Here is a 22,601-nt window from a genome sequence, read left to right on the forward strand (position 1 = left end):
GAACAAATTTGGTTTCTCTTGTTCATTCAGAAATAGTAAAGTTCTTTCATCAAATAATTCTAATATTGTGGGCACTGTTTCTTAAGTGCATATAACAATCTTTGTATGCTCGATTATATTACTTCATATTCAAAAGCTTTACATGTTGTATCAAAAGGGACTAAGCAAATTAAATAATGAAAATTTGGTTAATTTATGAGACAAGTGTTTTGGTTATATCTCAAAATAAAGGATTGTGAGACTTGTGTCAGATGTTGTATTGAATACACTTATCTTTTCAGAACTTGATTTGTGTGTTTAATGTATCGAAGGAAAGCAGACCAAACTTAAGAAATTAGGTGTCAATAGAGCTATACATTTTAGAATTGATATATGGGGACATTTGTGGTTCATTCACTTCGGTTTCTTGGAATGATCAACAATATTTTATATCATTCATAAATGAATATTCTTGTTTTGGGCACCTACATTTAATCTATTAAAAGTCTGTGGCTTTAGTCAAGTTCGAAATATTCAGGGCTGATGTTGAGCTCCAACTCAACAAAGGCATTAAGAAAGTCAAATCTGACCGTGGTGGCGAATACTACGACAGAAATGACTGCTCAGGTGAACAATGTCAAAGACCTTTTGCCTTCTATTTGGAAGAGTGTGGGATTGTCCTTTTGTACACCATATCGAGATCGCCTAGCATGAGTGGTGTAGCTAAAAGACGAAATAAAACTCTTAAAAATATATGTGAAGGAGTATGATTTATCATTCTTCCTTGTCGCATTCGCTTTAGGGAGAGGCATTAAAGACTATAGCATATATTCTCATTTTGGTCTTCCAGAAAAATTTAGGGGTTTTTAAACTTTATGATCCCACAAAAGAAACTAATTTTTGGGACGAGAAACATAGTATTCCTTGAGAATGTTGAGTTTGGAGAAAGAATGTGTTAAAGAACATTACTTTTGAGGAGGAGTCTGTATAGGCACCTGCTACTGCTTCTGACAATGATCATGTAAATTACTATCATTGAAGAAGAAGCATATTAAGAACCTCAAGATGATATTGTCGTAAACATTCAATCTCATGCGGATGATATCAGTTAAAGTCAATCTCAACAACCTCAATTAAGACTTTCGTCAATAGTACCACAAATTTTATGAAGTAGTTCTTTAATTTGGATTCAGAAAGAATGCTATTGATGGTTGTGTGTATCACAAGTTCAGTGGGAGCAAATGCATCTTCTTTTGTATTTAGAATCGAAAGAAATAATTTTCGATAAGGATATGTTGCACTAACACCAAGAATTTTCTCTTGAAGAAATTTGAGATGAAAGATCTTGGGGAAGCCTCTTTTGTATTTGGAAATCGAAAGAAATAATTTTCGATTGTAACAGAAGGGATATAGTGAAAAAGGTGCCTAAAGTATTTAAGATGCATAATTGCAAGTAAAGAAATACTCCTATGACTAAAGGAGACAAACCTAGTCTCATTCAGTGCCCTAAGATAAATCTTGAGATTTAGAAAATGCAGAAGGTTCCATATGCTTCGGTGATTGGGAGCCTAATGTGTGCTCAAGTGTGTATTAGACCCAATTTGGTTTTAATTATTTATATGTTGGGCAGATATTTCAATAACTCGATATGGATCATTAGGAAGCAGCAAAACGGGTTATGAGATATTTATAGAGAACTAAGCATTACATGCTCGCATATAGAAAATCAGATCATTTGGAGAGATCTTTTGGCATTTTGATTCTGATTTTGTTAGATGCCAATACAGTAAATGATCCATTTTAGGTTACGTGTGTCTGTTGGCTGTAGAGCCATTTCGTGGAGAAGTGCTGAGCAAACACTTGTAGCTACTTCTACCATGACAACATAATTCGTAACTTGTTTTGAGGCATCTAGTTAATGAATATGACTGTGAAATTTTGTCACTGGGCTGCATATTGTAAGGTATTGAAAGACTACTTAAATTATGTTGTGACAATAACTCTGCAGTATTATATTCTAAAACAACAGGAGCTTCCTGGTTGGTAAATAAAGGGTTCAGAATGGACAAATACATATAGAGCATAAGGGAATGGATTTGATGATTATAAATCCAATCATTAAAGGACTATCACCCAAGGTCTTTCATGGGCATGTAGCCCAAATGGGTGTTATGTTTTTTAAGGATACTTCCGTTCAGTGGGAGTAGTTTTAGTTATTGCTCTATATTGTGTTTTGAACATATAGTTATAAAACTTATGTTATTCTCTGCAGAAATAAAGTATTATGTTTTGTCCATTATTTTTGGTTTGATCTCACTTTGGGAGGACTAGTTGGAAATAGGCATGTATGATCACCTTGCATGAAATTTTCATGCTACACTCTATAATTGATCTGTTGTTGATTATATTTGCATATGTGATTACTGATGGGTTTAATCATGAAAAAATATGGTGACTGCCCCTTTAGTCCTATGTCGATATGGTTGATAATAAGATTGTTTGAAAATACACTATGTGATAGCACTTTTGAGCGCTCATTCGGTTTGTACACATTTATTTGGTGTCATGTATTGCCCAATTGGGAGATTGTTGGAAATTTGGGCTTCCACATGACTAATTTAATGTGTATGGCTATCTTTCAGTTGATCAATTAAAGTGATCCAATAAAAATTAAGGTTTGAGTTAAAGTGTATTTAATTGTTATGGAAATAAGTGTAGATTCCATAAAGTGATTTTCTATTTGATGAGGGACCGAATAGAAAATAAAAGGGTCTTATATTTATATAAATATAAGATAGGGTTATGGTCCCCAGACGTAAGAAGAACATTCGATATCTCTGTATTCTCTCGGCAGACTATTGCAAAGAATGTCTCTAATCGTTTGGAAGATCCATAGCCGCTGCAAAGCAATTCCGCCTTTCAATACGTTATGGATCTAAGGTACGCTTCTGCTCTACAGTTTATGCTCCTTCTCCATCGTTCTCGGTTAATCATCATAGAGAGCTTTATATAATTGTTCACTCAATTATCCCAACACATGATTATTTATATTACTGCTCAAATATGCTTTCATTTCGTGTCGACTTCAGCTGCAACGGACAGTATGTGAATCCAGATCCAAATAATATCGAATGTTTATATGCTCTTTATAGTACTATCATTCAGGTATACATCACTAATGATGTTTTCTTTGCATATGTCAGTAGATTTTGATGTTTTAGACGACGCTGAATACTTTGCCTTTTAATCAAGTGCAGTGCACCAAGCTTATCTATATTAATCATATTCTGGAGCCAACGTGCGAAGAATACAAAAAAACCAAAACAAAGTGGTTCTAGAAGGTTCCTACCACCGGCGGAACTACATGGGGACCCAGACACAGACTCCCCATTACATGGCCTTCCTCCGACTAGTCTCCGCCCCAAGAGCCAGTGAACCCCGCGCCCGATTTTCTAAAATTGAAAGTAGTATCAGGAAGAAGAACACAAGAATTGGGCGGTGAAGTGGAGAAGAGGCCGAGAGAAGTACGCAAAAAGAGGAATTATGGAAAGAAGGAAGAGGAATGGCGAGACGGTGGGGAATAAAGATGAACAGGGGAGTGCAAAAGATCTGTTTCTTTTTTCTTTTTGGATATATCTCTAGCATTGGAAGAAAGAAAAATATTTGACCGGTCAAATGGCATAAAAATTAGTGATAAATAACTATATTTACCCTATTCTCATACTCCATCTTATTCACCAAAATGAAACTTAAACGAGCATTTAATTTATTTTATTCTCCCCAACATATATGTAGTCCAATACTTCATCGTATAAAATACTTTCAGCATAATTTAATTCCACCCTTAATCATTAAAATCAAATCATCACAAACTATATAATTATTCTAAATAATGAAAAAAAACTTAGTTCCAAACATTCTTAATTTTACTAAGATAAAAAGAGTATTTGTGAAACTTATTAAAACAAATTTGTCATTTGTGGATAGAGCATATAAAAATGATGGTAACTTTTTTTTTTACTACAATTCGTCTGTGATAATTACTTCATCTGCAGCAGAGGCGTTTCATTTAAGCACTCATTTTGGAAAAAAAATATACTACTAATAAATAGTTAAAGTGCACATAGAGTAAAGTAAGAGGGGGGAATAATATACAAAAGAGTATTCTCTATATTATTCTCTCTTATTTAACTTTTTCTCTACTTTAATTATTTATTACTTCCTCCGTCCATGAAAATTAGAACACATTTGTCATTTTTGATTGTCCATGAAAAATAGAGCACATTTTAAAAAAAGAAAGTTTTCAATAACCTCTCTTTTACTTTTTTCCCTTCTCTCTTACTAATAATATAGACCCCATATTCCACTAACACTACTTATATCTTAGTACATTTTTCTCTTCTCTCTTAGTTTACCAATTCCACGTTAAAACTCGTGTCATTCACAATGTGTCCTATTTTTCGTGGACGGAATGAGAATCATTTCTTCAAAATGAATGCTGAAAATGAAATGTCTATATTGCATAAGGACAAAAGGAGTACTCCCTCCGTCCCCGATTAAGAGTCACACTTTTCCGTTTCGGTCTGTCCCCAATTAAGAGTCACATTTCACTTTTACCATAAATAGTAAGTAGGTCTCACGTTCCACTAACTCAATTCACTCACATTTTTATTATAAAACCAATATAAAAAAATAGGTCTCACATTCCACTAACTTTTTCAACCAACTTTTCTTTACATTTCTTAAAACTCGTGCCCGGTCAAAGTGTGACTCTTAATCGGGGACGGAGGGAGTATTATTTAATACGGAGTACTTTTTAAAATTGTAATGTTGTTATATATGAAATTAAATATTTTACTACTGTTATAATTTGTAAATTTTTCAGCCCCGGCTTATTTAAATTTCTGATTCCGCCATTGGTTCCTACGGTCTCTATTAGCTGATTCCACAGTCTTAATACCCGTGTATATTTTTTGACATCGTTAGTGAAGCTATACAACACCTCCTTGTTACAGTGGCGATCACAATATTAATATACCTTACCTTGGCACGTTGAAATGGATACACAAACTGAATGTGGACCGTTGATGGTCAAGTTGCAGGGTGAATTTTGTTGCTATAGCAACTGATGATTGAAGTAAAAATCTCATTGCTCAACCATGTTTTTTTTGGTGATTTGCATATACAAGGAGCTGTACAAGAGTAAGATCAAGGAAGATGACCTCATGTTTGCTAATATAATTTGAAATGCAGGGGGCAGGACATACAACACCAGAATACAAGCCTAAAGAGTGTTTGGAAATGTTAAGAAGATGGTTTTTTTTCTCTTTTCAATGTAGCATTTATTGTGCTTCCTCATTTTCAATCAATTTGTACCGATAAATCAATAACATATTTCTACTATCAGTATGCTTCCTCCTTTTGAATCTATTTATACATGCAAATGAATACAATATTATATACTATAATACTATATCAGTAACTTTACAAATATCAATCACTTAATAATTTTCTATTCTTGCTTGGATTAAAGCACTTGCCATTTTCTATTCATGTTTTTGTATATGTTGGTTTCTATCTTTGTACCCATTACCACCACTTTTTCGTGTATCATGTTTTTAAATTCTTTTAGATGACCTTATGGGCATTGATTATGTAATTTTAGCATTTTAATTATGTAAATTTTCTTTTATTTGAATGAAATTTATATATCAAATTAAAATATGTCAATATAACTATAAAAGTGTATAAATAAGTTATATATTATGAAATAAAAAATGAACTATTATCGGGAAGTGTTTATAAGACTTCGCGATAGTAACCGTTGCGAATAATTGTCAAAATAATTGTTAGACTCATTTACACCTGAAGGAATCACCTAATAAATTATATAGTATATTTCTTAATACACTATTACACACAAATGGATCTATATTTACGTAAAGAAAAGCTATTTCTAGTCTAAACTTATTCCACAAAATAAAAATGGGTTAACTTTTCTTTTCTTTTATTTTCTTTTATTTTTAATTTTAGTGGAACTTTTAATATAAAAAAAAGGTTACTATTGATTCATATACAGATATGATAAACTAGAATTTGGCAACTTCATGATTTAATTAGTTATTATGTCAATATAAAATTGTATTGTATAAAAAAAATTATATGATGTTTTAAAGAGTAAAGGTCAATTTTAGCCCTAAACATATGGCTGAAATACCAATTTGGTCTAAAACATTCACTTTTTGAAAAACAGGTCCATAAAAAATGAAATACTTGTCATAGTGGTCATTTTCTTATGATTCCGTAAAAAACTGACAATCAGCTCTTGATTAGTGATATTTTGACTGTATTAGTGGATTTTAATTAGTACAAACCATCTCTCTTTCTCCTTCTTTTTCATCTCAAGAACCCTAATTTTCTCTGCAAAAACACACTACCTCAACTCCCAGAATACTCTTCCAATTCACTATTGAAAACCCTATGAAGAAATCGCCCAGTAAAACACCCTTCAAACCATTTTCTGACTCCACGAGTCTCGATTGCTAAGTTAACAATCATTTTCTGACAACGGTGGAAGCATCCCAGTCTGGAGGAGCTCTCGACGGTGAGCTGTGAATCTTCGTGGAAGCAGCAGCTCCACACCGGCTAATCGTCACGAAGAGAGAGCGAGCTTGGAAGTGGTCATGCTGATTGCACAGGGGCATGACCGAGAGGGTGTAGCGGTGAGCAGGGAAATGAACGAGAAAGACAAAGGAAAGGCGTAACGGAAAGAGAGAGAGAGGGAGACAGATCTGGAACAGTGTGAGGGCGATGGTAAGACGTCATCACACGTTGGCTATGACGGAGGAAAAGAGCATGCAGGGGACTGACGGAGGCGGCCGCTGGAATAGAGACAGAAAAGAGAGTGAATTGGATTGGATTGAGGAGATAGAGAGGATAAGCGTGAGAAAGAGAACTGGCAGCACCGCAACGGTAGCGGCGGAGGGGCTGAATTTCGCTGGCAGGGAGAGAATTTTAACGAAGGAGAAGAAGAGAGAGATGGGAGTGTGAATTTGGAGTTTGTCTCTGATTTTTAGAGACGGAGTTGAAAAGTTAGAGGCTTAAGCACCATGTCGGCGAAGACAGCGGTGGGCGCTGGAAATCTGTTTCCGAAAGGGGCGTACCCTGGTTAAGCCGGCGATTTGCTAGTGGAGACAGGTTTTTTGACGAAGAAGGTGAATAGTTTTTTAATTTTTAATTTTATTTTTTACTTAATTATAGATTAATATACTAATTAGGTCAAAATGTGGTTATTTAGTGTTGACCGTTAATTTTTTAATGGAACCGTTAAAAAAGGACTACTTTGGCAACAATTTTATTTGTTATGGACCAGTTTTTTAAAAAGTGAATGTTTTAGACCAAATTGGTATTTCGGTCATATGTTTAGAACCAAAATTGACCTTTACTCTTTTTTAAAAATAATTGCAAAATTTTAATTATTGAATAAATCATGCATTATATAATAGGCGTGAGTGGAATCAGGATGACCGGTGTGTTCTTTGCAAGACGGAGCTAGAGATAATTGAGCACGTTATATTTAGTTGCAGGATATTGGGAAGCTTGTGGAACATTCGTGTGAGCTTTCACAGAGAACCGATGGTTTTTTTCCTGTTGGTTTCTAGATTATAAGAGATAAACCAGGTGTAATACAATCCAAAAGAATACAAAAAGAAGACTGAAACGAAATTACAATAATTGGAAGCGAAACAATAAAACCGTAAATGCAGTAGTAAGCCGAGTCGAGGAGGCCTTTGTCTACAAGATGAGATACGCCATGTAGTTATTTCGGATTGGCGTGTCGTCCCAAAAGATAAAACGACTTTTGTCTCTGATGAAGCAGCACTGCTATCAGCAGAGCTCCGGCGAACTGGATGGAGGTGAGAGCAGGGCTTCGACAGAAGAACAAATGCAAAAATGAGAAAGAACTTATGATGCAGAATGCTTTTTATTGTGTGTATTATGCATGGAATGACTAGCCTATTTATAGGCTTAGTCAACTGCAAGGGTCAACACAAGCTTGATGGTTGTCATCGTTGCAAGGCTGTAACCGCCGGGCGTTACAAGCCGTTACGGGAGCTAGAGAGGCTGATCTTGGGCAGATGTATATGGACACACTGTGTGTCTAGGTTCGCTCACGATGTGGACTTTATCACGTGTCAGCCACGTTGGTTTCACTGCGTTATACTGACGAGGTGTCATCCCACTTGGGTTGCTGACGTGAAAGCGTGATCTAAAAAGAATTAGACTAGCCTCAGGTCAAGCCCAACGATCGAACCCAAAGAACAGTCTAAAGACCACCCAAAGACCAAGATCCAACTCCAAGGACACGAGCACACAGTCACGGCAGCACTCGCGGCGACATCGCGCGTGTGGGCTCTACAGCCCATGTTAGTAAACTATAATTATTACATGTAATAACTCTTTTTATTAAATACTCCCGTCGTCCGTGAATATGAGTCTCATTTTTTCCATTTTAGTCCGTCCGTGAATAGGAGTCTCAATTCACTTTTACCATAAATGGTAATAGGTTCCACATTCCACTAACTCATTCCACTCACATTTCATTTAAAACTAATATATACAAGTGAGACCCTTATTTTACTAACCTTTTTCCACTCAATTTCCTTAACATTTCTTAAAATCCGTGCCACCAAGGAATGAGACTCCTAATGGCGGACGGAGGGAGTGCTAGTTTAAGAAGGTTGGCATTTCCAATGTGAAATAATTAACTCTCTTAATTAATCGCATAGCTTCTCTCATAGCTCATTTAATTAGTTCACATTTTTGTCCAACTTTAATTCATTATTTTTCACCGGGAATCGGATTTGAGAAAATAAATATACTACGATCATCTGCGTAGATCGACACTATATCATTTAATTACACAAAATTAAATGTCTCGTCATATTTAGTCTTGGTCAACTCATTTGACTGGACACACGATTTCAACAATTCTTAGCATGGAAAGGGTCCCTAGTTTGAGAGTTTGATAAGAAGCTCTTCATAGCGATGTTCTTTGTGATTACATGAACCATTTGGGACATAAGAAATAAAATCAACTTTCAAGTGTTTCAATCCAATTGGAAGTTTGAGAAGAAATGCTTATTCTAGAGACTTGGCGCATGGAATCGAGGTTGGTGCCCAGAATTTCCCTTCTCAGTGGAACAAATAAATGATGAGAGGAGTGAAGTTAGACCTTGGAGAGAACCAAAGAATCAACGAAGAGCTCTTGACAGGATTTCGAATGCCACAGCATAATTCGAGAAACATTGTGGGGTAGACATGGCTGACCTCATCCTCTTGTTTGATCATGCTCGTTTCGTGCTTTTGAGAGTTTCTTTTGGTCGCTTTAGCCTTGGGTGGTGCTGTCCCTACTAGTCGTTCTCTTTTCTATCTTGTTGGGTCAAGGCTTGGTGTATTTGTGCTTGCTGGTAGGGGTAGAAAATTGGTTAGATTTGGTTTGGGCGTATTGTTGTTTTGCCTGAGAATACGATTTTCTCACATCGAAAAATATATATATAATGTGATAAAAAAAAATATCTATGGCAAAATTTTAATTCTACAATAAATTTTGCACCACAATATTTTATATTTCTAAAATCTCTCTCATCTTCATTTATGTATTAATTTTCGTATGTTTTGGTTTTTATCTTTGTACCCTGTACCACCACTTTTGTTTTTTAATCGTGTTTCTAAATTGACCTTGTGGGCATTGACAACGTAGTGCAGTAGTGCTTATGCTGCACATTTGCTGAGGCCTGAGGACACACCTTCCTTGACCAATGGTTGTGGTGCGCGGGTTAATTCTAGTTATAGATGTTCTATATTAAAATAGTACTCCCTAGATAATTTGGCCCATTTAACTTTTATCATTTTTAGTTTTGGAACTCATATTCCACTAATTCATTCCTACTTACCGTTTATTATAAAACTAATATATAAAAGTAGGATCCACATCCCACTAACTTTTTCAACTCACTTTTCATTATATTTCTTAAAACCCGTGCCCAGTTAAAGTAAGTCAAATTATCCGGGACGGAGGGAGTAAATATTATTCCCTCTGTCTTACATAAGTATGCAATCTTGGTTGGACATAAATGTTAATGCATAATTGATAAAGTAAGAGAGATAGAAAGAACAAATAATTAAAGTATAGTTAAAACGAATCTCACATCATAGAGAGAAGAGTTTTCAAAATAGAAAGCATAATCGAATTTGAATTTGTCATCATGGCTAGTTTGAATTAGAAAGCATAATGAAGGTACTCCCTCCGTCCCCAAAGAGTGTGAACAATGGGTTCGGCACGAGATTTAATAAATAAGGAGAAAAGTAAGAGAGAGAGAGTAGTGAAAATAATGTTAGTGGAGAGTGAGGTCTACATTATCGTATTGGTATAAATTATTAATGATAATGGTATAAGTTGTAAATAAAATTATCATGTAGGGGTAATATGTTGTTTGACCTTTTTAAAATTAGAAAGTTCATACTTCTCAAGGACGGATGAAAAATAAAATAGTTCATACTCGTTGGGGACGGATGAAGTATTTTATTTACAAATAGAAAAAATGAATATCCTGAATGAGACAAATAACTGAATGAGACAAACAAATAAAAGAAAGATAGATATCTTGATTGAGACATAAAGAGTACATCTTTTATACTCTTCTAATATGAGATAGTAGTTAATACACTATTAATTAATCTATATATGACTAACTTTAATCTATTATTTTTCACGCACCAGAAATCAGTTTGGAGAAAATGAATATATCATGGTCATCTACTCTCTTAGTAGATCAACATTAAATCATTAAATATTATAAAATTAAATTTTTCGTAACATTTATTCTTGATCAAAACCCTTTGACCAAGCATGATTCTAACATTTTAAAACTCACATTCATATACTCCCTCCGTCAACGAAAAATAGACCACATTTGTCATTCTTGGTTGTCCACAAAAAATAAACCATGTTTAAAAACAGAAAGTTTTCAACCAGTTCTCTCTTACTTTTTTTCCCTTCACTCTTACTAATAACATGGACTCAACATTCCACTAATACTACTTCTCTCTTCTTTTTTTTTCCTTTCTCTCTTATTTTACCAATTTCATATTAAAACCCGTGTCATTCACAATGTGTCATACTATCATATTTTCCTCATGCTTCATTCATTCATACCATGATTCTATTTTCTTCAAAACAATGAGCACGAGGCTTATGTAGAAAGCGACATAAATTTATTATAATTAAATACTCCTTCTGCAAAATATTATCAAAAATGAAAAAATAAGTAAAGTGGACAACATTTCACGAACAGACCAAAATGACACTACTAGACAATATTTCACGGATAGAGGGAAATAGGTTTTACAGTAGAATTATTCACAAAATGCCCCACTGTATGATTTTCAAAGGTGCCAAAAATCGAAAATAATTGGACTAAAATACTCACCGAATGTGAAAAGTCATGTAAATTCCCGTTACTTTTTTTTGGTTTCAAACCTAAGGAAAACACAAACTGTACATGGAAAAAACGTGGCAAACTGTGTGCCAATCAAGTTGTCTGATCAAGCATATAGGGATTGATTTTTAAACAAACCTCCTTTTAGTAGCGTCAGTGGTCATTGAATGCTAAAAAAACTCTATTTTAGCGAGGTACTAAGAAAAGTTTGAAGTAGATTTGTCACAAGCCATGAAGACATTCCTTCATTTGCTAGTTGCTTTTGTTGTCGGAATCAAGTGTGCTGCTTCACAAATAATCGTGGAGACCCTTCCCGGCTACGACGGAGCTCTGCCTTTCAAACTCGAAACAGGGTCTCTTCATGTCTCAATTCACTATACTCTGTTTCCTCTGTTTAATTGGACAGAACTGATGCTGTTTCGTGGGATTCAGGTACATTGGGGTTGGAGAGGATGATGAAATTCAGCTCTTTTACTACTTCATCGAATCCGAAACCGATCCTAATAGAGACCCTTTGCTCATATGGCTCAGCGGTGGCCCCGGCTGCTCTGCCTTTTCCAGCCTAGTTTATGAAATCGGTCTCTTCTCTTCTCTTCTTTTGTTGGAGATGAGCTATACTTGGATTGGGTCCTAATTAGAATATTTAATGTCAATTTGTAGGTCCACTAGCCTTTGATCTTGAGAGCTTTGATGGAAGCTTACCTTCTTTTGTATTGAACCCATATTCTTGGACTAAGGTTTGATACATAAATTTCCATTCTTGATTTTCATCCACATTACATGATGATGGTTGTTTTGATGGTGTTAGGTTGCCAGCATTATATTCCTAGATTATCCTGTTCTGACTGGATTCTCATATTCCAACAATGCAAGAAGCTACCCTTCCTCCGACACTAATTCGACCCAACATAATTACACATTTCTACGCAAGGTTTTCATCCTTACCCTTTGTTTTGTTATTGATGGAAGGCTTGCTTATTTCTGTCGTCATTGTTTGGAAAAATAAATACAGTGGCTGTTAGCTCATCCCGAGTTTATCAAGAATCGTCTCTATGTTTCGGGTGACTCTTATGGTGGCAAGATGGTTCCCATGCTTGCACTTGAAATAGCTAAAGGTAGTTAGTTGCATCTCAAGACTTAAATATGCTTACGGTTTGTTTATTTCCTCATCATTAAGTTGAAAATTTGCAGGCAATGAAGCTGGACTAGAGCCAACAATGTCTCTCCAAGTAATGGGAGTTCTTGCTATATTAATTATTTCATTCTTGATTTTGTTTTATTAATACTTCTATACTATGATTATATGAATAAGATATAAGTAGACAGTAATTATTTTGTGGATTGGGAACAGGGCTACATGGTTGGGAATCCAGTGACACATGCTGAGGATGTGAATGAACAGATACCTTATGCTCACAGAGTGGCACTCATTTCAGACAAACAATTTGAGGTGTTTTCGTTGTTTATTTGCAAAATTAAACCAGTGCCTACTATACATATTACTATATCGCTATTGGTGAACTTGCTGCTTAAATATGCTTTAATTTCGTGTCTTGAATAATGATTTCAGCGAGCAAGAAGCAGCTGCAACGGAGAGTATAAGAATCCAGATCCAAATAACATCGAATGTTTATTTGCTCTGTATAGTATCAATCAGGTATACATCACTAATAATCAGGGATGTTAATCAAGTCGGCCCAGCGGGTGAACCAACCCTACTCGGGTTGTGATTTTTTTGGGGTTATAAAAGTTCAACCCTAACCTTAAAAGTTCGGGTTTCGGGCTGGCCAACGGGTTAATCGGATAAAATTAACATGCGATCAATCAATAAATAATGGTGAAAATCAGTTATATTTATAAAATGTAAAACTTTTAATTGTGATAAATTTGATATATATACCAAACATAAACTTGATCAAATACTAATATTTGAGATCTGTGCAAAATAAAACATCGTCATATTTCGAGAAATTTTAAAACATGTTTTAGAAATTTATTTTTTTTACTGAATTTGAAGTTTCTAATTTATTTATCTATTATTATATTAATAAAAATATAATATATTAATTAATATAAAATTGAAAGTTTTTTTTTTGTTATCTGTATTATAAAAATAATCAATGTAGTGTCGAATTATGAGTAAAACAAAAAGAACAATATAAATTTTATCGGGTTTTTGAGTGTGACCGTAATGGGTTGCGAGTTAATCGGGTGCGGGCTAACCGGGTTGTAATTTTATCATGCTAGAAATTTTCAACCCCAACTCTATAAATATGGTGGGCTATTCGGGCTGGCATCCCTACTAATGATATATTCTTGGCATATGTTAAAAGATTTTGATGTTTTATATTGCTTTGCCTTTTAATAAAGTGCAGTGCACCAAGCTTATCTATGGCGATCATATTCTAGAGCCAAAGTGCAAAGAAATCACAACACCAAATCAGAGTGGTTCTAGAAGGTTCCTACTGTCTATAGTAGATGATCCAATCGACTTCTTATCCCTCTCCAGCCCAAATGAACCACCATGTCGTGTATTCCTCCACTCTGCCTCTCACATTGCCTTCATTCATGTCATCCATCATCGACCTAACTCAAAGTTGTTGTCTTTTGCAGGAACACACATATCTGGCCTCCAACGTGTGGGCTAACGACGAAACTGTGAGAGAAGCTCTGCACATCAGAGAGGTACAAAACATGACCCAACTTTTTTAATTTGAGTATAACACATGATTAAGATGTTGTTTTGCTTGAACATTGACCAATCAATCAGGGAACGGTAGGTGATTGGATTAGATGTAACCGGAGCTTCATCTACGAATATGACATAGAAAGCGTTGTCAAGTATCATCAAAATCTGAGTGCTAGAGGCTTCCAAGCCTTGGTGTATAGGTGAAATCCACAGTCTTAATGCTCGCGTATAATTTTTGACAATGTTAGTGAAGCTATACGCCTCTTTGTTTCAGCGGTGATCATGACATGCGTGTACCTTACATGGCCACGTTGAAATGGATACGCCAACTGAATTTGTCCGTGAATGATGAGTGGAGGGCATGGACCGTTGATGGTCAAGTTGCAGGGTGAATTTTGCTGCTATAGCAACAGATGATTGAAGTAAAAATCTCATTGTTCAACCTTGTGTGTTATGTGATTTGCAGTTATACAGAGCTATACAAGAATAAGATCAAGGAGGCTTACCTCATGTTTGCTACAATTAAGGCAAGATAAAAGATGCAATCTTTTTTATACTATTAGTATTTAATTTGAAATGAAGTAAATTATTAGTAACAATTTTTTATGGTTGGCAATACATATATGCAGGGGGCAGGGCATACAGCACCATCATACAAGCCTAGGGAGTGTTTTGAAATGTTTAGAAGATGGTTATCTCTCTCCCCACTCTAGAATCTCTCTTATCTTCATTTCAATTTCCAAACTAGAGAATGTTTGGAATTGATCGGATGATGGTCATCTTTGTACCCATTGTAGATCTTCTGACGTTTTTTGTTCCATCACTTTTTATGTATCATGTTTTTGAATTCTTTGAAATGTCCTTTAGGGCATTGACAACGTAATGCTCATGCGCACTACACGCCATGCTCCTGAAAAAAATCATGACGTCGTCACGTCGACATGTGTGCTACACTACCACAACGTGTAAAATTATGTTGCACACATGTCATGTCATTGCTGAGGACCTACCATTCTCTCTTCATTTTTCTTACTTTACCATCTGTGTACTAAAATCCATGTTCAATCAAAAATTTATATTCTTCGGAGAACAGATGAAGTATATGCGATTTGAAAAAAAAAGTTACTACTACTATTCGTTGAAGCATGGTTATTACAGTCTTTTTCTATTTTTATAATCACATCGTCTTCTATTATATTACTCTAGCTTAGTATATTTTCCTTACGATTCATTTATACCATAATTCTATTTTACTTCAAAAATAATAGTAGGTGTGAGACTTATAAATAGTACTAGTACTAGCTTTTACGGTAGAATTATTCACCAAATATCCTACCATAAGATTTTCGAAGGCGCCAAAAATTGAAAATACTGGACTATTCACTCACCGAATGTTTTTGGAACGGAGCGTGAAGATGACAGAGAAAATATTTCTGAGTCTTCATTGGGCTCAAGAAGGTGTATGATTTAAACTAATTGATTTTGGCTCAACACCTTTGTAAGTGTTTAGCCCAATTCTTGTATTTTACTCCTACTTAATTGGACTTTAACTACTCCCTCCGTACGTCATTAGAAGTTCCGGTCACTTTTGCGCACTCATTTTATAAAAATAATACTAAGAAATAGGTAAGGGGGAGAAATAGTAAATTAAGAGAAAAAATAGTGTTGAGAAAATTCTCTCTTACTTTATTATTTCACCACTTTAACTATTTATCATTTTTGTAAAACAAGTGCACAAAAATGACCGGGACTCCTAATGGTACTATTTTATTTAGTTCATTATACGAAATTGAGTCAAATAAACAATTCGAAAGAGATTATCAAATTCAAAATTGTACAACAATTCCAAGCACTTGTACAACATTTTGATTTTATTCGTTTGAGATCAAAATAGTACTGTACTAATTCCCTCCATCCCAAGTTAGAAGTCCTGGTTTACTATTTTTAGGTGTCCCACTTTAGGAGTCCCGTTAGAATATTCCATAACTGATAATAGGCTCCACATTCCACTCATCTTTTCCCACTTACATTTTATTATAAAACTAATATATAAAAGTAGGACCCACATTCCGCTATCTTTTTTCACCAACTTTCTTTTATACTCCTATTTCTTAAAACTCGTGTCGAACTCAACCGGGACTCTTAAAGTGGGACGGAGGGAGTACTAAACTTCATTCAAGTCATCTCGACTCGCAACGAGATATGGTTCGCAGTTCGCACAATCAATCCACGTAATTAAGTTCATTAATAAAACACCAAGCATTAATATCATGTAGTAATTCCACGTGCCTCATTTATTTCACTGACATTCTACCCTTGTGTGATTCCTGTTGAAGCATATTCTGGGGTGGGTGCATGTGGGTATATCAATACCATCCGAGCTCTCTTAAAGAAATAAATTTCTAAAGTCACATGTACTGAAAAATTAAATAACTCAATCCAATTCTGACGTAAAAAATGGTGGAGTGGTCTGCAACAACGCAATAAATGACAAGCCCTGGTTGAAAGATAAAAAAAAACATTTAAAAAATTAGAAAACGTATACATTTGTGTAACAATAAAAAATGAAATAGTGGATGTTAAGATTTTGCATCTAATCATAATCATTCATTTCTTACTATACAAATATAAGATACCACCACATGTATTTGCATAATTGCATTTGCATATGGAGTAGTGCTTGTTTCTGAGATTTGTAATGCGTTTCCACCTGCTCGCGGCGTTGACCGTCGCATTCTGGCTAGCGGTTCACTCGCAATCTCTAATTCAAACTCTGCCTGGTTTTCCCGGCAAACTTCCCTTCAAACTTCATACTGGGTATGTTGTGTTGTTTTATCAATTCATCCCATTTTTGTAATATCTTCTCTGTTATGATTATGATGAAGCTATGTTGGTGTGGGAGAATCACAAGAAATACAACTGTTTTACTACTTCATTGAATCCCAAAGGAGCCCTACAAATGATCCCCTTTTCCTTTGGCTCACCGGCGGCCCGGCCTGTTCCGGTCTTTCCGCACTCCTTTATGAGATTGGTAATTCCAATCATCACATTTTTAACTTCAATTTCAATCTCAGATTTCAACAATTTGTTCAAATTAATTTGATTATTACATGCAGGGCCTATCCACATTGATTATGCTAACTCCAATGGGAGCATACCTGCACTCCAATTGAATCCATATTCATGGACTAAGGTTTTACAGAGCAATTGAATATTTGGTTGTGATTTTGGGAGAGTTTATGTTGATTGCATTTATATGTAGGTAGCAAACATTATATTCATAGACCAACCTGTTGGTACTGGATTTTCGTATGCAAAAACTGAACAAGCTTATAAGACCAGCGACACGGTTTCAGCTACGCTTACTTATGATTTCCTGAAAAAGGTGACCTTTTTTCCTGAAAATCCCAATTACTATTACACATATAGATAGTAGTAGTAATTTAGTTGGTTTCTTGTGCAGTGGCTTATAAATCATCCCCAATATTCGAAGAATCCACTATATATTGGTGGTGGCTCTTATGCTGGAGTTATTGTCCCTCTTGTTGTCGACCAAGTATATAATGGTAGGAATCATAATGCGATTGTGAGTCTACTTTTGTGCACAATTTAAGTTGGGGACCAAATGATAGAGCAAGATTTGATTTAAACCAAAATGAAGTTAAGGCTAAAGCTCAGTGAAAACCAGAGTTCGTATGAGAATTTGTAACACGTTCTTCTCTATGTTTGATAGGTATTGAAGCCGGGAACGAACCTCCTCTGAATCTCAAAGTAGTCCACCCTGCCTAGGCATTTTAACTTGGTTCTGTTGCAATTTTTGTATTTGTATAATTCCTTAATTACATATTGTGGTTGCGAGCAGGGCTATGTACTGGGAAATCCATTTACTGATATGAATGGAATGTCGGGAGAAGTGAATGGAAGAGTTGCTTATGCTTATCGAATGGGACTCCTGTCAGATGAACTCTACACGGCACCTCCTTACTCTCTTCCACTATCATAACTCCCATTTATTATTGATTTCATTGAGTCATACGCGTCTTACATTTTTCTTTCTCTTCTTGTGCAGTCTGCTAGAGAAAATTGCAATGGAAATTACCTAAACATTCATCCGGACAATCATTTATGCATGGAAGATCTCGAAAGAGTAACTGAGGTGATGGCATTCTGGTTTGTGGTTCGATATGCTTGTGTTATTAGGTTTCATGTGCTCTAAACATGTTCTACTTATTTCATGTACAGTGTCTGGAAAAGATATATGTAATGCAAATTTTAGAGCCCGTGTGTGATGTTGGGAATGATAAACGAGGCCTGTTACTGGATCATATGCCTATGCATGATGAAATTGCTAGGCGCTTTCTACGATCTTCTTCTCCCCTTGGTGTAGAACCATGGTGTCGCGTAATATTTCCTTGTTTTTTTCCCCTCTAGTTAATTTCTCTCATGTGCCATTTTTTTGTATCTTCAGAACTCGTTTGTTGTATATAAACCAGGGTATGAACATGCTATACTCCACCAAGTGGGCGAATAATGAGCTCGTCCAAAGAGCTCTACACATTCGTGAGGTATTATCCGAGTTAGGCTTGTCTGTTTGTGTGTTTTTGAGGCTATAAAGGGATCCTATTCGACAGGGGACAAAGATAGAATGGGCGCGCTGTAATGATACCTTAAAAGGAAGAGATTATACATACGATGTCAACTCCACCCTCGATTATCATAGGAAGTTCATTCATAAAAATTGCCGAGCTCTAATATTCAGGTGAATTGATTTTTTCAGTTTTCAACTTCAGACTTATCAACCATTTCCACTTGAACTAAGACAGTGAAATGATGTTTTGACAGCGGTGATCATGACATGGCGGCTCCTCACACCGTGACTGAAAAATGGATAACGTCTTTAAACCTCCAGATTCGTAGTAAATGGAGACCTTGGTTCGTACAAGGCCAAATCACAGGGTTGGTTTGTTGATTTGTTTAGATTTAAAGTGAAAGTTGTTAAGTACTTGTCTAACTTAATAGAGGTTTTCTTGCTCTTTCTTAAGGTATACTACTATGTATTCACACAGTGAGCATGAGCTAACATACGCAACTGTGAAGGTAAGAAACTGTTTTGCACATATTACAGAGTACTGCAGTGTGGATGTTTGAGATTTGTGGATGCTGCGTTTCAGGGGGCCGGACACACACCGGCAGAATACAAGCCCCTGCAATGTCTTCCCATGATCCAGAGGTGGGTCGACCACAGCCCCCTATAACACAGGTACCGCGTTTCGTTATTGTGTTCGGACTCTCAAATGTGGCGATTAACTTATATAAACGCATTTTGGATACTCCCTCTGTATAAGTTGTGTATTTGTATTTGAAAATTCTCTCTTGATAAATAATACTGCATACATCTATTGTTACATATTTTATAGTACTGTCGTTGTAAGATATCTACCATTAAATGCCTCTTTTCAATTTTACTATATATGGATTATAACACTAACTAATTTCCCTCAAATTTTATAATGAAATTGATAGAAATCCATGGGTTCCATCCTAAAACCAATTGGTTATAGGAGGAGGGGCCCATGAGACTTATATAGTGGATTAAGCTCTTGGTGTACACCGATGTGGAGTATTGTTACATTCATTTTTATGTTTCAATTGCCAACAGAAATTAATTATAAAAATAGGATTTACAATACATCAAAACCTGCAATAGAAAGGATTTATAGGGCCGAGCCGACGATGACTGCAAGAAACAAATCGAGCGGGAAAAAAATGCGAACTTTTTGAACTCATTTAAGTGAGTCATGTATTCTTCAACGAATGGAGAAATAATATGCAACGTAAACGGTTGATAGCACAAACCGCCTCATTTGATTTCTTTGCAGTCCACTAATCGTCCACACGCTACGTTCAAAAGCGCATACTGATTCTCGCTGGTTGCTCCTGGTGTCACCACACACCATTTCTTGCTCGGCATTATTTGCGAATTTAAACTAATTCTATAGAAATTATATCTCAAGTGTTGTTTAGAAGCATGGTTGCATTATTGAAGTTTCTGCTCATAGTTGTTTTCATTTCCTCATAGGCTTTATCTTCCATGTCTTGAATAATGATTTCAGCGAGCTGCAATAATTACCGTTTAACTTTTGTCTACATTTTCTAACTGTTAACCTATGTCGAATCATTGACAATGTAGAGAATGAGAATCTGTCAAATGTTCACACAGAGGATGTTCATGTTGAGAGAATTTTGGATAAGACCTTAAGATCAGCTCAAGAAGATCCTTGCCACGTTAGCAGCCCAAGTTGGAAAGATATTCTGTTGAAAGGAAGAGAGCAATCGAATAAGAGCACTCTCCCATGTTCTTGATGCAATGCTGCACTCTCCCACGTTTATGAGGCAGTTACTCCATGAGGCAGTTTTTCCACTTGTAGTTATTATATATAGATGTATTTCTGATTATGTATATCATCTTTTGATCAATGAAAAGTGCTTCACACATTCCTCTTTAAGCTATAATGATTTCTTGCTTTACTATGTTTTTTGCTGCAATCCTTTTATGGTATCAGAGCCTAGGTTCTTCCTAGGTTCTGTGGCTCTATTTTCTTCCCTTGTTCATTCCCAATTTTTTTTTTTAAATATGAGCAGTTCAACCTCCGAGGAGGGGAATGGGCATAGTCCCTATGCAGTACCTTTCCTATCACAAAGTCACCCCATTGCCATCAAACTCACTGAATCCAACTATCTTGTTTGGAAACAACAAATCATGTCAACAATTAGAGGATATGAACTTGAGTCATATCTGCTGGAGGATCAAGAGAAACCTCCCCATGAGATAACTGGTGCAGGAGGCATCATGAAGCCAAATCCTGCCTTCTTGGCTTGGCGTAGGCAAGATCAATTGCTTGCCTCATGGATTCAGTCGTCACTCACAGAGAATATCATGGTTCTCATGGTGGGACTTACAACAACTTGTGAGATCTAGAAGGCTTTGGAAACTAGCTTCGCAAATCAGTCGAGAGCTAAAGTCATGCAGTATAAATTTCAACTACAGACCATCAAAAAGGATAATCTCACAATGAGAGATTTTTTAGCCAAAATCAAAGAGCTCTGCGATCTTCTTGGTGCCGCTGGATGCCGCATTCCTGAGGAGGATCACATTCTTTACATTCTTGGAGGCCTTAGTCATGATTATGACTCAGTTATTGTCACTGTCACAGCCAAGACTCACGACTGGACAGTGCAGGACGTTGCGGCTCTGCTTCATAGCTTTGAGTCCCGTTTGGAAGATCCAAGCGCACAAATTTCGAAAATCAATATTGATGGTTCTGTACCCTCAGTTAATCTTGCTCACACATCTGGAGGAAGAAAGGATGGTTTCCATCAAGGTCGAGGTGGTGGATCCAACTTCAACAGGAATGGTGGTGGTCGAGGCTCTGTTTTTCGCGGTGGTCGATCCGGTGGTTTTCGCGGCAGAGGCAACGGAAGGCTTATTTGCCAATTATGCCAAAAACCTGGTCACTCTTCTGATAGGTGTTGGTACCGTTTTGAGCCGTCATTTATGCCCCACCCACCTTCTCATCATAGGGCTCAACATCAACAGCTTCACTCACTTCAGCCTCCATCTCAGCTTCACTCAAATCAGCCTGTATCTCAGCCTCAGCAACCTCCCTCTGCTAACTTGGCTCAGTCCCGTAATGCTTCCAGTTATTACTCGCCCTCCGAGTTCAATACTGAATCCTCATCATGGTATCCAGATTCGGGTGCAACTCACCATGTTTCAAACGATCTAGCTAATCTCAACACTGCTTCTGAATATCATGGAAGTAATTCTACGGGGCACCCTTGAACATGGCCCTTACAAGTTCATTCTTCACAAGTCTCCCTCACCTTCATCAATTTCAGTCAAGAACTCATCTGCAGCCAGTGTCTCTCCTACTTCCCCTGATGCTCTTCCATCTGTGTTTACTTCATCTTGTAATGTAGCATCTAGTCTAGATCTTTGGCACAAACGGCTTGGTCATTGTGCTTATCCTATTGTAAAAAAGATCCTGCTGAAATGTAATCTTCCCAGTACATCAATGAAATCTGATTTTCTCACTCCTTCACCTCTTCCCAGCAATGCTCTCCCCACTCCTTCACCTTTTCCCAACAGTGGCTGCATCCTATCTCCTGTGATTGATGATTCCTCATCTCCCTCCATTCCAATCTCCTCTCCTCCTCATCCTCCTTCTCCTCCTCCCATAGCGCTTCCACCACCCCGAAAGCATCAAATGAAAACTAGATCTCAACATGGCATTCATAAGCCCAAGGCTCTCACTGCGACTTCCTCTGCCTCTGATGACTCCAAAGATCTCCATCTTGTTGTCCCTGCATCTGCCAAAATTGCTATAGCTATTCCAGTTTGGCGATGTGCCATGAATGATGAATTTCTTGCT

At 36.4% G+C, this 22,601-nt stretch overlaps 1 long non-coding RNA gene and 1 pseudogene across 1 annotated transcript; both read left to right on the plus strand.

The window, feature by feature from the left end:
- Positions 1-3,065: 3,065 nt before the first annotated feature.
- LOC125223668 lies at positions 3,066-3,705 on the plus strand. The gene is made up of 2 exons (XR_007176760.1): positions 3,066-3,144; positions 3,237-3,705. It is a non-coding gene; the product is annotated as an uncharacterized LOC125223668 (long non-coding RNA).
- Positions 3,706-11,649: 7,944 nt separating this feature from the next.
- Positions 11,650-19,578, plus strand: LOC125220606 (annotated as a pseudogene).
- The last annotated feature ends 3,023 nt before the right edge of the window (positions 19,579-22,601 follow it).

The sequence above is a fragment of the Salvia hispanica genome, chromosome 4 (genome assembly GCF_023119035.1).
Source record: "Salvia hispanica cultivar TCC Black 2014 chromosome 4, UniMelb_Shisp_WGS_1.0, whole genome shotgun sequence".
NCBI lineage: Eukaryota > Viridiplantae > Streptophyta > Magnoliopsida > Lamiales > Lamiaceae > Salvia > Salvia hispanica.